Below are 17,563 nucleotides of genomic sequence, written 5' to 3'. Positions count from 1 at the left end.
TTTATACCTTGTGCCCAATTGAAAAGCTTTAATTCTGATTCACAAACAGCAGACATTGAATGTTTCACAAACAAGACACAGGACAATGTTTAATCAGAGATTTTGTGACTATATTAGAAAAATTAATATAATTTTATCAAATGTAATTCTTTTGGGGGAGGGAGAAATTATTTGCAGAAAACAAGATGATTTACCAAATATATTATTTGATATTAATTATTCACCCGATGTTAACTTTAAGAATGAGAAAGAAAGCACAGCCCTTTGCCTTGTTTGTACATCATGTTCCCTCTGCAAGGTCAGGCCTTGCCAGAGCTCGGATGAGAAACTTTCAGAACAAGTAGTATGATCAATATGAGAACTAAGGATGCCTGGTTCCCCACAGATTTCTTTTGAGGTTGGTTGACTTTGATGTCTAAGCAGGCGAGATCTATGAATGAAGCTTTTCACTTCTTGACAATATTAATAATGGCTCGCTCCACGTGGATCCTCTGATGTCTAATCAAGGTTAAACCTCCACTGCAGCCTTTTCATCAGCGGAGGCCCTGAACAGGCTGCCTCAGCTGCCTTTTTTTCTTGGCACTTGTAAGAAGCAGATTGCTTTAGGAGCCAGACAACTTTCACCAGTTTGGGTGCCACTGGCCAGTGTTTGCTGGGGAGATGATAAGTTTTTTGGGAGGCAAGGCAGGCAAGCAGAGCTAGGATAGGATCACAGAAGTTTTCCCTGGAAAACTAAGTAAACCCCACAGTGCTTAGGAACTGGTGCTGAAGCTGAGACCCTCCCCTCTCAATCTGCATTAAATCTAAGGCTTCTTGCTATTACAAGGAGGCAACACGTTCCTGGATGTCTCAGGAGAGACAAACTGAAGCGCTGACCTCTGATGGCTTTCTCTGCTTATGTAAGGGGAGCCGTTAGGGGTTTCTCATTCAAAGTGGAGAGGTCTCTGCCCATGATTAACCTATGTGGTTTCCTACACAGAGACACTGGTATCCAGTAATGACTTTAGCTATTTTGTGCCAGATGACTGAATCTTTCTCGGTAGGATGTAGGTAAGTCACTCACAGAAAGATTTGAAAACACAATTACAGAAACGTTCCCAATGTCAACCCATATTTCCAAGGGTAGTGACATCTTTGCAGAGTCACAAAGTAAACAAACACAGAATCAGTGTTAATACAGCTTATGAAAAGTCAGGTTATTGCTGGCAGGTGTTGAGGGTATCCTTATCAGTCATGAGCAGGAGCTGAGAAACCGCTCCCATTTATGACAGCCCTTATCGATATACTGAACAGATCAAGCTCTTCCATCCTTCTGATTTTTGCTGAGAAACTTTTGAACTGCTCACTTAAAATCATGGGGTTTGTTCAACTTCAGACAGGTGAAGCCTTTTTAAAAACACATCAACATTTCAGTGACAAAAATAAACTTTCTTTTGTGCTGCAAAATTGAACTGAGGGATTAAAAGAAGCTGTTTCTTTATTTTTATCGCATTTGCACTTTCTTGCCAATCTGTCTTTTCCCTCTTACTTTCCAGCTTGACCAGCCTTCACAGGGAGCAAAAGGAGCTGCTGGAGTGCTTTAGTTTGTTTTGGCTTGCAGAGTTGGACCATGAGTTCCTGATGTCATTCAAAGTAAGCTGAAGACAACGAGAGTTTTTCCATTGACTTCAGGGAGCACCAGATCAAGCTCTAAATTCTTACGGCTAATGAAGATGGTGATATATTGAGATCTGATCCTCCAGGTTGCAAAAGATCATAAATTCTCATTTGGATCAATAAAAATGAGGCTTTCTGCATATGTTGAATCCAGTCTTGTTTTGGGTTACTTTTTCAGCTGTTCAAGTGGAAACAGATCCTGTGCTCCAGAAGCTGAAATAGATATTGATTTAAGATGTTACCACTGTTTTTTGTGTTCCTGTGAGGGTAAAGGCAAGAGGGAAATTAATTTGTACCAGTGATCCCAGGAGTCAGACAAACACAAAAGTCTGGCTGAGTTCTTCCTGCTAATTGGAAAATTAGATACCACATAAATTCAGATTTCTAACAATACTAATTGATTGTTTACTGTTTATTAAATGAGGCAGTTTAAAACGAGCTAGTTCTCTTGTATTTTTCAAAAAAGCTTCCCTGAGTTGTCAGCAAAGGGAAAAGGACAGTACACAGACTCATGATTCTGCTGTAGTCAGCAACATCTAAAAGAAGAAAGCAGTTTGGCTAAAAAAATTGCACTTGTTATATTTATACAGCAGCATGTGGGGCAGTGTGTTTTACTTGACTTTCCATTGCAGCTGTAGCAATTGGTCTTTGTGAATCCTATAGGCATGTATAAGAATAATATTTGACTTTAATTTGCAGGTTCCTCATGCACTGAGGAAAATCCACCAGAGCTCCATTTCTCGTATTTTTAAGTATAATATCTCACCTGCACTTTTTCAACAAAGAAAAGCTTTATAAGGCACCTGCCAGTTGTCATGGAATCACACACTATCTTTTTAAATAGCATATCCCTCCTGAGCACAAGCAGCAATGATCATAAATCACATATAGGTTAGAAAAAATGATACTGCCATTGGTGAGAAAAGTATGATCTACATTTTTAGGAGTACATGCTTTTCCTGCTCAGACTGAAGCATTTGAGTGTTTGCTTGTTCCCTTATAAAGAAAAGAAAGAGGTACTCTAATTACAATTTGCTTCTTTTTTCCTCACAGAAAAAATAAAAACAGAAGACATTTTTATGAGAATGTGTTCCAGTGTATTGACATCATAAACATCTTTCAGTATCACATACATTTATAAATCTTGTTTTTAAGATTCCACAGAATCCCAGCAAGCATAAAACATATTTTAAGCTTCCCACATGAAAAATCTTTCAAAATGAGCCTGTGGGAAATGTTAGCAAAATGTTTAGGTTCTAAAAACTTGAAATGTCATGTGAAAGAACACAGTCTTAGGAGTATTTAATACTCAGCTGAGTATCTCAGTGCTTTAGTAGAATGAATGAAATGCCATAACAAGTTCATAAGGAAAAATAGGTTATTACAAAATTCACAGTGCTACTAATAAGGTAACAATTGATAAAAGTAATGTATATGGATTTAAGGAATACTGTCATCCATATTGTTGTCTCTCCCTTGCTCTACCTGAGCAATAAGCAGTCAGAGATAAGAAGGGTGTGCGAGCAAGTTGAAAGGTATGCTTTTCATGTATTGAGCATGAGAAGTGAATGTATCTTGCAAAATTGAAGTTTTTTGTTATATATGTATTATGTATAATAGATATAGTGTTTAAACATATAATTTTAATTCTAAAAAAAATGTAACCAATGCCAAAGGGTAAATCAGCAGAGGCATCTCTAAAAACTAAAATCCTCCCAAATAAATTAGGTATTTTACTTCTTACCTCATACTTCCTCATAGATAGAGATACTTTGGAAACTTCCATAGAAACATTTTTACATGCGACGGAGTAACCCTTAATACTTGTTGGTAGCGTAAGAATTTGTTAGCTATACCCAGAGCCATCTATATTTGGCAAAAACTTTAAAACAGACAGTAAAGGAGGTAATTTCTTCCACCTGGAAGACTCAGAAATTCATGATGCAATTTTTCACACACAACAACCACTAAAGTCAAACGCTTGTTTCCTTCAGGTCTTGATAACAAGCAAAAGCAGTACCTGCATTCTGATAGATGGGAACAGAATATTATTCAGTTCACTGGATCTATTTGAGCTTCAAAGATGTATTACTGGTAGTGTATTGAAATAGCTGAGGCCTGATTCTGCTGTAAATCTGTATCAATAGGACTTGCTTTTATTTACACTGGCCTCATTTTTGACTAAATGGTGCCATTTACTCAAGTAGTGTTATTCATAATTCACAGCAAAGTAGCTTAGAGTAGAAATATACCTCCCTGAGATTCTCCCTGCCCTAGTTTTAGTCAACTTTCTTTGTCAACTGTATTTCTGAAAATGTAGTAGGTAGAAAATTAAAACTTCTGTCAGGTACTTTGATTTGACCACAGGGCAAACCAGTTGCTTCTTTCTGCTTGGCTCTTTCGGAGGTGCAATGAACAGGTACCTTTGGCCAGCTAACGCAGTATTATTTGACTCACAGTATTGACCCACAGTGTCTCTGTTAGCTGAACAACAGAGGGAACCTGTGAAAATATGTGTCATTTAGGAGTCTTAAGGAAACAGGATAACTCAGAAAGGGCTTAAGTCTTGATTCCTTACAGGGCTGCTCGTTTTCTCCCCACTCTGTTCATGGATGGCTGGGCACCCCAGAAAAAAATGAGAGAATGGGGGACAAATGAAAAGGACTTCTGCTAGACATAAAACATGTTCAATATACTGGTTTGTTACCTGAGAGACATTTCTGTTAAAGGAAATGTTCTGTTAAACAGACACTTCTGTTAAAAGAAGTGCAGAAAAGTTCCTTATTGCAATAGTACATGGAAATTCACATCAGCTACCTTTGCTTAAATCAATCTGCCATAAGTGATCACAGCCACCAGCACTTGGGTCCAAAAACTATAACTTGCAACTAAAACCAAGGGTCATCTGTCATCTTTAAAGCAGGTGGAGCTGTTTAAGAGTCTTCTTTATGCAAGACCTGCACAAGTCCTCAGTGATATAAGCACGCTTGCCAAGCACTGAAATCACAGGAACAGTCAATCCAGCTGCAGTGTTTAGACACAGCAGCTAGCAGAGCAGGATGCACCAAGAAAAGGCTCATAGGAACAGAGCAAGGAGAAATGAGCCTTGCTACGCGGCCGGGTGCAGCTGTCTCAAGCTGGCCTTTGGGTGTGATTGCAGAGTTGAGGCATCCAACCTGCCTGTGAGTCGAGGGCATGACTATGCAATTCTTACAGCTCTATCTTGGGCAATGATTAATGGGATGAAATGTAACAAGTCGAAATGCCAGATTCTGCACCTAGGATGGAGTAATGTTGAGCACAAGTACAAACTGGGAGAGGAGTGGCTGGAGAGCAGCCCTGCAGAAAGGGATCTGGGGGTGCTGGTCGACAGCAGGCTCAGTGTGAGTCAGCAGTGTGTGCCCTGGCAGCCAAGAGGGCAAACTGCATCCTGGGGTGCATCAAACACAGCATAACCAGCGGTCAAAAGAGGGGATTATCCCGCTGTATTCAGCATTGGTGTGGCCTCACCTTGAACACTGTGTGCAACTCTGGGCCTCACGATTTAAGAAGGATGTGAAGGTCCTTGAATGTGTCCAGAGGAGGGCAACAAAGCTGGTGAAAGGGCTGGAAGGAATGTCCTATGAGGAGCAGCTAAGGACTTTGGGCTTGTCTAGTTTGGAGAAGAGGAGGCTGAGGGGCGACCTCGTTGCTCTCCACAGCTTCCTGAGGAGGGCAAGTGGAGAGGGAGGTGCTGGTCTCTTCTCCCTGGTACCCAGGGACAGGACACGTGGGAACGGTTCAAAGCTGCACCGGGAGGGGTTTAGACTGGACATTAGGAAGCATTGCTTTGCCGGGAGGGTGGTCAAACAACGGAACGGGCTTCCTAGAGGTGGTCAATGCCCCAAACCTGTCAGTGCTTAAGGAGCATTTGGACAATGGCCCTTAATACCATGCTTTAACTTTTGGTCAGCCCTGAAGTGGTCAGGCAGTTGGACTAGATGATCACTGTAGGTCCCTTCCAAGTGAAATATTCTATTCTATTCTATTCTATTCTATTCTATTCTATTCTATTCTATTCTATTCTATTCTATTCTATCTTTAAAATTAACTATTAAGGTTGCTCTATTTTTGTAACTTCATGCATGAAATACTATTTGTAAAGCCAGTTGATTCATGTTTGAGAAAGGGAAAAATTATTTTAGTTAGTTTAATTTACACAACCTTCCAGAGGGAGGCTACACCTGCCGTGTTATTAGCAATCCCCTTCAATCCGACCCTGACCTTGCTGATGCCAGTTATGTCCTGGAAAAAAAGTTACATGTATATTTATTTTACTTTACCACCATTGCTTTTACAAGAGTAGCCTAATCAAGTGATTAATTATGTTTAGGAAAGCCAGAACAAGACTTCTTTTCAGTGGACTTCACCTTAAATCAGTGTGTTTCTAAAAGCTACTCAAAACAGGCTGTGATTTGAGTAGCACGGGTGAGATTTCATGGTGAAAGGCACTCAGCAAAACCAAGAGTTCTTCTACGGAGTGGGAACTTAGTCTCTGTAACACACTTTGCTCTTGCTTTAGAAACAGACGTCCCTCCTGGCAAAAGGCGGGCAGGGCCATGGTCAGCAGCATCCATAACTAGCCTCATCTTGGGCAAAGGGCAAAATATCCTCCCTTCCCTGTAAATTCTTGCTCCCCCTTCTGTTGTCTTCAGAACCAAGGGCATGGAGCTGCTCTGCCCCAGGACGGCAGTGTCACCTTTCCATCCGTGACCACCTCTGGCTCCTGTTGCCTCTTCACAGCCTCTCTCCTGGGAGGTCTCTCAGCTTCTTTTCTCAGTGCTGCTGCCTCTCCAATTCAGCATTCTCTCACCTCTGCCAGGGTTGTCAGGAGGTTGGTGGGAGACAGCGTTAAGACAGTCTTCACCAAGGTCGCACCTAGGAGAACTGTCCTGTACTTTCACCTTCTTTTAGTAAAGTTTTAGTCGGCAAGGTTCTGAGACACAGAAATGATTAAAATTGTCTTAATTTTCATGCTATGCATTCCATGAAGTGCTTTAGGTATCATTTGTTTCAGAATATCTGACAATTATAATCATGATTATCAGTTTAATTGTATTATGGTGCAGACAGGGGACCATGAGGGGAGGTTTTGTTAGGTGCACTGAAGCTTGTCAGAAAAAGACATCCTGTATCAGTATTGTTAACTCAAATGTTCAAAACCTTGAGTATGTCCTTCCATCACAGCCTAAAGTTATAAGATGAAAAAAAACCCAGGCAATTTGTTTCATTGTATGATTCTGACTTTTCAGTTTTAGACTACTTAGAGATTTCAAATTTTTCTTCAATCAAGAATGCCTGTTAAAAAAACCCCCACCAAAATCCAATATTGTCATGAATTTTTATGTCTTCTGAGGAGCAAATGCTGTTCTTGATAGAGCACATAATAGTGAATGAAGAGTTTCTTAGTTTTCTATTTACATTAAATTTTCATACTGGTAATTTAGTCCCATGTCTGAAAGCCTTTGCTGCGCTTTAAAGCACTGTAGGATTCCCTTTCCTGCTGGACCCTGAGTCCCACTGGGATCCCACGCTGTTCACGGAATGGTTGAAATTGGAAGGGACCTCTGGAGGTCATCTTGACGTGTCATCTTGAAGATGTTGATCCTGGGGTACACTGCTAGCTACTGGCCTCCAACCAGACTTCGTGCCACAGGTCCCCAACCTCTGGGCCTGCCTGTTCAGCCAGTTTTCAATCCACCTGTCTGCTCAGCCAGCTTCTCTGTGAGGATCTTACAGAAGACAGTGTCCATTGCCTCTCTGGACTTCAGTGTTTACTGGCTTGTTTTCAGTAAACATTGAAGTCCAGATAGACAACGTCGACTGCTCTCCTCTCATCTACCAAGCCAGTCATTTCATCATAGAAGGTTACCAGGCTGGTTGGGCATGACTTCCCCCCTGTTCATGCCAGTCTGTTGCTGGCTGTTACTGGATTGCCTCAGCTGTGCTGAAGCTGACTGGAGGGACATACTAGGAAGCCTCTGCAATCCCTGTCATCTGCTCGTTTTGGTCAGGGACCAATCTGAAGCTTGCACAGGTCCCTTTGCCCTCTGAGCATCCAGTTTTATTCCCTGAGAAGTGACACCAGAGGTGATGCAGCCAGCTGGTGCTTTTACTCAATGAGGAGTTTGGATGTGGCCTGATGAACATAGACCTGGAAAATCAGAAACCCGATTAAACATAGCTCCTTTGAAGAAAGGGGGAGTAAGCAGCCTCAGATGTTAACCCAAAAGGGCCAAAATGTCCTGGAAATGCACCCTTTTCTATATCAAATAGCTGAAGAGGCACAATAGTGCATTATATTAAAAAACATTCATTTTGCACATTTGTGGCAATTTCTTTTGTTCGCACAAGATTTTTGAGTAACTGTATTGTCTACATTGCCTCCGTTGGAAAAAATTAATCTGAAACAGAAGGAGAAAGAAATAGCTAATCTTTCCCATGCTTTCTTTTGTGTTTTGAATATCTCATCTTCTTGTGGTTCTAATGACCAGAGAAGAGGTGAGAGATGAGGTGGTAAGAAAGCTTCTCATTTGCACACCTGTTTGGGGGAATCAGGAAAAACACATTTACTATGTGATGAGAGTAAAAGACATGCATGTGGTGTGATTAATATATGGCTAACCGTACAAGTGGGACAAGGATTTTTTGTTGTTGTTCTCAAAAAGAAAACAAAGCCATAAACCAAAATATTTTCAATAAGGAAATAAAATAATGGATGATTTTATGTGTCCCAAGGAAAGCTTTTGGGCCAGCACATTATCCCATGAAAAAGCAAATCTCTCTTGGCAAAATCAGGACAGGAAATTGTATCTCCAATGCAAAGACACACAGTCCTCGGGAAGATAAACTTCCCATACTCTTACAGTCTGCAGGAGCAGTCCCACCTGAGAGATATACTTACTGATGAAGCAAAACCATGAAAAAGATGCTGCAAAATGCAGTCTCAGGCCACCCAGATTCTAACACTTCGCAGTAAATGTGTTGCTTTGAAATAGAGGAGATGTATTCTGTTGAGTCAAGTCTCACAAAAAGGAAAGGAATAAAACGAATCCATTTAAAACAATGCCTCTAATTTTCAATAAATGTCAAAAAGAAAGAACATGCAAAGTGTAGCTGTTTGTCATGAGAAGGACATTCATTCAAGAAAGCTCACAGGATGCTGGAGAATGCTGAAACTGTGTTTGGGCGAGCCCAGGGGACTACTTATTGCTCTGGTTCTGGCTCTGGCTCTGGTTGAAACTGAGCCACAGTTTTGCTGCACTAACCAGCAACAGGCCTTGGAGATGGCTCTGTGCAGTTTTCACAAATGAAGAGCATTTGATCGTGGTTTTGGTTTTCTCCTACCACAAAAGCACAACATTCTGGGGAATTTTCCAGGTCTTTCTGTCAAACTGAGGAGGCAGATGGTCAGCGTTGGCACGGTGGCCAGTCAGTGCCTTGCAGAACTGGGCCTTCCCAGCACTAATTTTAATGGAGGCTCCACCTGTGGTCAAATCTATAGAGAGCCGTTTTTATTTACCAAATGTTGAATGATTGGGTCATTGTCCTGAAAAATGATTGCATTTCTGTAATACTTCCATTAAAAAAAGGCAAATGAACTCTTCAGAATCATAGCTTTAATGACAGTCATGCAATTCATACATTTTAAATAAAGTCTCTAATTGGCTGTCTGTGAAGTAGAAAGAGAACTGGTGCAGTGAATGGCTTAAATGCAGCAATTACAATATTTCTTATTCTTTGCCAATCTAAAATTAATGAAAAACCTTTCTTGCTGTGACCTTGACAAATGGTGGTGTAACCTTTATAAATTCTCAGAGGGTGCTGAATTCTACCCTGTGAGAAAGTGATGTAAAGGAATTGCAGCTGAACATTTCTAATTAGTAAACTGAAACTCTGTGACAGGGAAGAAAGCTAAAAGGCACTGATTGGATTTAACATATATTAGATGCCGTCCCCAGGGAACAGAATTTGAAGATAGCTCTGAGTATTTTAATCTTTGCATACCTGATTATCTCTGGGCCTCACTGAATCGTCTGCAGAATTTGTGTAAACCTACTAGTTTTCACTCAAGGTAAAATCTGATCCTGTAAAATGTTGGGTATGTTCAGTTCCTACTGCTTTCAAGAGGTGCTCAGCTCCTCAGAGAACTGGATGCAGAGTGCAGCTTCTCAATGAAAGGTGTAGCTCTCATTTGCACTGGAGCCATTTCACCTATTACTGGCACTACTAAGGGGTTTTAACATGGAGGTACAGCACAGTTAAACCAATTTTAAACCCTTTTACCCTTCCAAGGTGGTATGAGGGAATCTTCACATTCAAATCTAATTTGTGTGAGTATCATTTCTATATAGATATGCCTTAGTGCTGGATTACTAAAAGTGATTTGTTGATTTGACACCACGAAAACTCCCAGGAGACTTAAAATCAAGAACATCCTTTTCTTTCCTTGCTAGGTTGCAACTCTGATGCATAATTATTCAAGTTATGTTGTGTTTCATCAGTTCTATTTTTATTCCTTCTAAGAGGCAATGGGTCTTTGGGTGATAGATAAAGGAGTATGATTTTTGGCTCTGTCATAATAATTTGAACAAAAGGAGATTTCTGACCTCCACCATGCTAGAGTGATCTGTTACTAAAGAAAAAATTAACTATATTCGTTTTACATATAGCATTAGGTTTCAGACATTCCAGGATTTTCCATGGGCCAGATCATGTGTCCCCTTCTGGTAACAGCAAGCCATTTCTGTTGTTGGAGGAGTTACGCAAAGCTGACATGAGTCAGACTGCCGACAGGCACAATCCATTACTAGTGTGAAGAAAAGGTTCACAACATGAGTGGTCTTAAAGACCACCAGCTGTGGTCTTTAAGATCAGGGATGAAAAAAATAACATCTAAAAAAATTGCTTTTTACATTTTGCTTTCCCTGACATTTGTAACAGGCACAGAAGAGAAAAAAAATCTCAGAAGTCATTGGACCATATGAACAAGAGAAACCAGTACAAAGATGAACTTGTCCCTTCATCTTTTCGTGTTGCTAAATCCTATTTTCAACTACCAGACTGTCTAAGATCTCTAGGGTGTGTTACGAGTGCTGGTATGATTACTATGATTATTTCCTAATTTCTTGGATAATTCAGAAAAGTTCTCAATCACTTTTGAGAAGCTGAACATCTTGTGTTTTATTCAGTAATTCATATCTTGATAACCCTTCCTTATTATGAGTCCCACCTCCTTGATTCCTTTGCTAAGCAAACTGAGTGCAAATGTAGGTCAGGAGAACTAATACCCAAATTCCCTTCCTCTCCTGTGAATGGAGCATATTAAAATTTTCCAGTGTAATTAAAGAGACTCTGCAAGGTTAGTGGAACAGGTCTGTCTGACATTCATTTTTATTATATGCTAACTATTTTGCAAGCTCATTTCATTTTTTAATTTTAAATTCAAAATAGGCACTTTTTCTTCCTAACAGCAACTGGTCGTGTTGGTCCTTAGTTCTGCCACTAGAAATCAGCCCTGTAACAACAAATGATTATGTTTGTGTGAGGAAAAATAGAGACTGAAAGTAAATAAGAAAATTTAAGTGCTTTTTGAGAAGTTATCAGTGAAAAGATATATCATATGGAATGATCTGTACTGTAACATATTCTTCAAGACCTCTTCAGGTGACTTTTTTATTTTATTATTTATTTTCCTTAATTCTTAGTTCATGGATTGATTTTGTTTGTACAATTCAAGATAGTAGTGATTTCAGACAGGGCTTTTAATGATGTTAGCAATCCTTCATTGCAAGTGAAGATGGCAGAAATGGCTTCTGCTTCAACTTTATTACCTTCTTTCCGTCTTTTTTTCCCTCTCTCTGCTCCCTTCTTCCCTCCAGTTTTCCTTAGTTTTGGTAATGTCTGATTTTTTAGCAAAGTAGCTGTAACAGTGGTTTATGGAATAATTATAGGTACTTGCTTTTAAACTTCTTTGTACATGCAAAATAATAGGTAACATAATTGCACCTTAAAAGTAGAACAATAATAAAAATAATCACTCCGTTATATGAGAATATTTTTACCTGTGTGGAATGAATTTTTCTACTAAGTGTCTTTAATACTAATAGAAAAAGTTTAAGAAAATCCCAGTACAATAAGTAAAATGAATAGAGACTAAATTATTGAATCATAGTAACTGCAATCCCAGATTATGTTAAAACTGATGGAACTATCTTCTGCATGAAGAAATCTTTCAGGTTATATTTTTAATATACATATTTCCCATCTAATATTGCATAAATATCCAATTAAGTGTCAGTGTTACTACAAAAAGGTTGTATAAAAGGGACAATTGGCTACATTTGTATTCTTGTGTTTGTTATCATTAGCTTTATTCCATAGGGCATTAAGTAATTTAAACATATTTAGAGTCTTTCTATATTTTTTGTAATAGTATTTCATAATACTTATTAAAATGGCTAGAATAGTGAAACTGAGACAGAAGCAGTCCCTGAAGATCAAACTGTTCTGCAGTCTCTGTTGCGCTGCCTTCAGTATTCTTTTTGTTAGGAGCTTCTCCTGTATCTCATAATTCACCTTTTTTTTTTTTTTTAAACTGTTCCAACTTTTCCTATGCATAAATACATTAAATTGCACCTCGGAGGGCTCTCAGATAACTTCCCATGAGATTATGTTCCCCTAAGTGATGGTTTGGTATTCTTTTCATTGTGGTTAAGCTGATGAGCTTGCAGTCAGATATAATTGGCTCAAGGCCAGTATACTACGGCTCCTTTTAAAAATGGAAAGTAAGACAAAGTTTCCTTTCATATCACTTACATTGTCACTGAAGCAAGGGGCAGATTTCAAGGTTGCAGAATCACAGAATAGAAATCTCCAGCTGTGGCCGATTGAAACCTATTTGAACTGAAGTCAGAAGTGGCTGTGAGACACTGACGTTATAGCTGGTGCTGGTGCCTCTGTGAGCACCTCAAAACAGCTTTGCACCCTAGCTAAGGTTCTTCAACTTCCCTGTAGTTTCGATGGGAGTAGAGCAGAGCTATCACGTGGTACTAACTGCTCATTCACACCTGTGTTTTTCAACAATTACACTGTCACTAATAAATTCCACCGGTATTTCCACTCAGACCTAGTCCAAAATTCATTATTGTCAATGAAAATCACCCCAGCTGATAAGGGCCCTCCCAAATCTTGAGACAATCTAAATATTTTCAAATCCTTCATAGCTTATTAATAGTTCCTACAAATGTTGACATTCTGAAGGAAAAAAAAGAAAAGAGCTCTTGAATTCTTAAATTGAAACAGAGTCCTTTTATTAAGTCAGTACAAATTTGTACAAGAACTTTGTAAAGAACTCAGCCATTAGCCCACAAAAACTTAATGTACTGGACTCAGGGAATCAGTACTGGAATCCAGGCTCGGTTCCCAATTACAGCTTCCTGAGGAGGAGAAGTGGAGAGGGAGGTGCTGGTCTCTTCTCCCTGGTATCCAGGGACAGGACACGTGGGAATGGTTCAAAGCTGCACCAGGAGAGGTTTAGACTGGACATTAGGAAGCATTGCTTTACCGGGAGGGTGGTCAAACACCGGAACAGGCTTTCTAGAGGTGGTCAATGCCCCAAACCTGTCAGTGTTTAAGGGGCATTTGGACAATGCCCTTAATACCATGCTTTAACTTTTGGTCAGCCCTGAAGTGGTCAGGCAGTTGGACTAGTTGATCACTGTAGGTCCCTTCCAACTGAAATTATTCTATTCTATTCTATTCTATGCTACGTTATGCTATTCTACTCTGGTGTAAATCTAGAAAAGTTCCACTGAAGTGGATTGTTTTCTTTGGCTTTACATGTGTTACAGAGATCAGGAGTTGGATCCAACTTTTCCCCTCTGCTTTCCCTTTCTTTGAGGTGGGATGGTGTGTCCAGGAAGGGACTGGCTAAAATTCATTGCTCCTTATTGTACCTAAAAGCTTAGGGAAATTATCAGACATGTCTAAAACTCAGCAGTTTTCAGCCCCATTGAATGGTAAGTAATGCCACTTATTCTTTCTATTGTAAAATTACTTTTTCCACTTCATTTCTTCACTGAAACTATTTACATAATGTCTGTGTTCTTTTATGACTTGTACAAAAAACAGTGCCACGCTCCCAAATTCACATGGGCTTAAGGAGAAGGCTGAAATAGGAAAAAAATTAATAAACACATATGCCAATCATTTATCTTATTTTTATCCATCACGTACATTATAAACTTCATAGAAGTTTCAAAGTAATAATTTCTAACAACTGAAGAATGCCTATCTCCTTATGAACCTTCAATATGCTTCTATTTAACGTTTACTGGCCCAATTTTCTTTGTATAGGTCAAGAGGATTTTTTCACATCTTGTTACAGGCAAAAGGGTACTTGAGTGGAAAAGGTGCGCTGTCTTTTATCAGCACAGAATTTCAAGTAGCTGAGCATATTCATTAGAAGCTGGAGGACTTTAGCACTAATATGAGATACTAGACCAAAACTTGCACACTCCTATTAGAATAAGAACTGGTTGTAGCTGAACAGATATAAAGGGCACAGCTCACATGCCAAGTAGGTCTGAGTTTTAGTTGAGGTTTGCATATCCCACTTTCAGAGCATTTGCTAGTCTTTTAGACAATTAAATTACTTGCCTTTAAGAAAACGTATATCACAAAAGTTCCAGTGACACTACTGAGGCTCTGTTTCCAGCTCCAGGCACACATTACTGTGTGATGTCATGAATTAGCTCATTCATGCTGGCATTGTAAAACTAGGGAGGCCTCTGTTCTTGCATATTAGAGTGCTGGGGAGAAATCTGGGGATGGAAGGAAGACAGAAAACTGAGCCAAAAGGTAAATGAGCAAGATATCTAAAAGGAATGTTGTAAAAGATTATGTTCCTTTCTTGAATTTTGTATTCTTTGAGTAGTTGCAGAAGTAGGCAAAATAGTTTCTTTCAAACCTTTGAGTAAAACTCAGCTTTTTTGCCATCTGCCTAATCATTTTTTATGTATTTTAATATATTAAATAATTGATTTTAATAAAATTCAGATCTTACAGCCCATAGAGACACTTTTTCCTTAGGTTTTGTCTAAGTTGGCCTTGAACAATTAAATTTCTCATTAGTTTTCCAAAGGATAGTTGACATGTAGGAATTAGTTAGAAATTATAGTTTTATTGCCCATGTTATTGCAATGTAATGTTCATTTGGAGAGAAACACAATGTCCTATTTAAGCAGACTGCATTTAAATTATCCATTTTGTTTTATCCTGAAAAGTATTTGCATGATGATAAATGGATAAAGAATAATGATTTCCAAGGAGACACTGTCTCTATCCTTGAGTTAGAGAAATGAAGGCCAAATTTAGAACAAATGGTCTGGGAAGATGCTGTTTCTATAGTAAAAGAAAGCACTGTTATCTGAAGGATGTCTCCTAAGATAACAAATCACTGTCTGAGGAGGGATGAAGTACAACATGACTTAAAAGGACTTAAATTATAAAATAAGTATGGTTTTTTCTCAGCAGAATTATTACAGATGCCACAGCTTTCCAATTTGATTGCTTAAGTCTTTATACGTATCACTGACATTTTAATTTTCTGTCATTTATCTTGATTTCCTTGTGTCAATTCAAGCAAGCAAGAGAACATCTTTTAAAATCTTCAGACAGAATACTGCTTGATTGACAGTACAGCTAAATAGAGTCAACACTGAATGTATTCAGCCGGAATTCAGCTAGACAAACACCTACAGAAGTACCATTCCCTTCATCATTATGGTATGTGCACATCCATCCACGTGCACAGGTTTTTCCAACAACCCTAACAGACAATTCTTCCAGCTTGATCACACCACCTGATCTGAGCTCTCTAGAAGGAAGCACTAAGACACCACATATAGACAAGGGCAGACCAACAAACTTTCTTTGATAAGGAAATCACTTTTCTAGAGAAGAAACACTGGGAAATTTCATATTTTTCATGTTCTAATGTCTAGATTCTAGTAAAATATCCACTATGTCGCTGCCTGGGAAATTATAAATTTGGAGAAGGAAGGAATTAATAGGACAAATGTAAAAGTGTAAGAACCTGACCAAAGGCAGACAGCAGATGATGGTGTCAGAAAAGGAAATTCCAGATTGAAGGGAAGCCACTATTGGACTTTCTCAAGGATTAATCTTTGGACAAGTCTTTTAAATATTTTTCATTAATTATCATTGGCTTAAAACCAAGAAGTACGTGCATGAAATTTGCAGTATCATAAACACAAAAGGAAGACTGAGATATCAAATAACTAAAGGAGTAAACAACTTCTATGACTGCAGGAATGACAGAAGGGGGATCTCAGAAAAATAAAATTCAGGGACACATATACGAGGTTTAATAACAAGAAAATCAACAATTAGGTCATTGTTTGGAAGTGACTGAGGAAGATAAAGACTTGGTATACTATTTGGCTGTGGGGTAATTGCAAACCAACATCTGGAGAGTAAAAGTAATCTGGGGAAGACTCAATGCCATTGGTGAGACTGCATCTGGAATACCAGGTAAATTCTTCTCAGCTCCTTCCCTGAAAGCTGAATTCACATTTGAACAAGCGCAGAAAAAGTACACCGTGACAAAGGGTGGAGTGGAAAACTTCAGGATGCAAAGAGAAAGAAAGAACATAGATTAAGCAGCTTGGCAAAATGGAATATGGTCTTTAAATACATTGGGAAGTATATATAGAAAAGAAGGAGGAGATTTCCTTAAGTTCAAGACCAGGACTGGCATAAAAAATAACTGGTCATAAATATGCTCAGGGTGGAAATGAGAGGGAGATTTCTAATCAGCAGTACAGTGAAATTCTGGAATTACCTTCAAGCAGAACAGCAGAAGTACCTATACAGTTGCTTTCAAGCTAGCATTTGACTAGCTTGAGAGAGGCCATTTTAAGAGATGTCGGGGATAACTGGGACTGCTCCACAAGATCTTTTTTGAGCCCCATCCTCCATTTCACTGTATAGTTTTGTTTATAAAGGGACAGGTCTTTTAAAATCACAAATCATAAAAAGTGCCTTCCTCATTGTTGGGAGGGGGCCTGGTGGATTTACATTTTAAAGGAAAAAAAAAAAGGAATAGGTAAACCAGTTCCCAAAAGGCATTCATCTGTTGTGGTTTCAGCTGATTGCCTTTTTCTGAGTTATTGACATTCTTTAAAGAGAGATGATAGACAGGAATACAGATGTGGTCCTTTCAACCTACATCACATACTACAGAGTTGCCTGAGGCTACAAAGAGCAGAAATATAATATAGAAAGAGTGGAGATCTGTATTTATTACAGCTTCCTATGTTATTTCATTCAGTTACATATCTGTCTAATGATAGATAACTCTCCAAAACAATTTTAGGTTTGTTTCAATTTTGATTGTGGTATGGACACTTATCTGAATTATCCAAGTTACTTAGGTATGCATTACTGGACTGGAAAATTCATGTAAACATAGTCTAATAAGATTTCAGATGCTTTTTGTTTCCAGGAACAAGAGATTCCATGTAGAAAAGTGCATCTGGGAGCAAGGGTGACCAGAGGTAGACAGAAGAGTGATGAGAAAAACAAACAAGGGACTGCTGTTCCCTGAAGTCATACTGAGCTTTGTAAGGGTTGAAGTTCTCATTGTTTATCTAACAAACTTCTTAGGTGGCTGCAGTCAAAATTTTAAAAATGGAGGTATGTCTACCCTTTTAATAGCATTTTCTGATCCTCATCTCTCATTCTATCAGCCAACAGAATGACTAGGCTGTTTAACATGGATGATACTCCTCTCTTAGCACCTTTAATCAACAGGCAAACCAATGCCAGGCAATTCCCTCTTTCC

Source organism: Harpia harpyja, chromosome 17 (genome assembly GCF_026419915.1).
Source record: "Harpia harpyja isolate bHarHar1 chromosome 17, bHarHar1 primary haplotype, whole genome shotgun sequence".
In the NCBI taxonomy this organism is placed as follows: domain Eukaryota; kingdom Metazoa; phylum Chordata; class Aves; order Accipitriformes; family Accipitridae; genus Harpia; species Harpia harpyja.
The sequence above is the reverse complement of the archived record's forward strand: the minus strand, read 5'-3'. Positions refer to the sequence as shown.